The sequence below is a fragment of the Apis dorsata genome, unplaced genomic scaffold (assembly GCF_000469605.1).
Source record: "Apis dorsata unplaced genomic scaffold, Apis dorsata 1.3 scaffold_292, whole genome shotgun sequence".
NCBI lineage: Eukaryota > Metazoa > Arthropoda > Insecta > Hymenoptera > Apidae > Apis > Apis dorsata.
The window spans coordinates 1,076,597-1,077,354 of record NW_006263567.1 but is presented as its reverse complement, the minus strand read 5'-3'; the positions used below and the strand labels follow the sequence as shown (position 1 = coordinate 1,077,354).

At 41.7% G+C, this 758-nt stretch overlaps 2 protein-coding genes and 1 long non-coding RNA gene across 3 annotated transcripts in view; 1 reads left to right on the top strand and 2 right to left on the bottom strand.

The window, feature by feature from the left end:
• Positions 1-758, bottom strand: part of LOC102672661 (headcase protein) — a 146,868-nt gene that overhangs the window by 90,257 nt on the left and 55,853 nt on the right. The window lies entirely within an intron of this gene.
• LOC116185808 overlaps positions 1-758 on the bottom strand; it is a 20,550-nt gene that overhangs the window by 1,153 nt on the left and 18,639 nt on the right. The gene's annotated exons all lie outside the window — the stretch shown is intronic.
• Positions 1-758, top strand: part of LOC102673112 (venom serine protease inhibitor) — a 10,458-nt gene that overhangs the window by 6,591 nt on the left and 3,109 nt on the right. The gene's annotated exons all lie outside the window — the stretch shown is intronic.

Genomic DNA, 758 nt, shown 5'->3' with positions numbered 1-758 from the left:
AAAAAAAAAAATGTTGAAATGTTATTCAATGATGCAAAGTCCGTCGAGTTTTATCGACGAGTTGTTGGAAAATTTAAATATTATACAAGAATCTACGGAACGCACACGATACGAAATTTTTAGACGGTAAAACAGATCGCTTGAAGTGCAGTTTCGTAAAAATTGAAATTTGCATGATTCTTATTCGCGATCATCGTAAGAAACATAGAAAGAACGTGCGACGGAGGAGCACGTGCAAGGAGGACGAGTAACATCGGCGGAGTAGAATTGATTTGTCTTCCACGAGAGGAGAACACACGAAGTCTCCTCTCTCCGCCACGAATCGGCCAATTATTCGACGCGAAAGACTCGTTATCCAATTTGGCTAACAAGGAGAACGATTGAACCGTCCGCCTCCTATTTTAACGAGCTTCTGGATGTCGCGAGCACACCGCGTTATATCTTTAACCCCCTTTTTCGATCCGTTCAACATTCGCATCCTGGCCAGAAGATAGTTAGAAAATTCGCATGGAATAATTTGAAAATCGTACGAGACTCGCTTTGAAATCGAACTAAGAATATATACTACGAAAGAGAGACGATCAATGCCGATCGTTTACATTTTACACTCTATAAATTCTCAACGCGATCAGATATTCAAACCGATCGTTTTCGATATTTATTCCGCTCGAGGTAACCGAAACGACGTCTTGGTTGCGGCGCAAAAGAACGAAAAGCCGGTCTCTCACAATGATTCACGGAACGAGAATGAGCAGGAT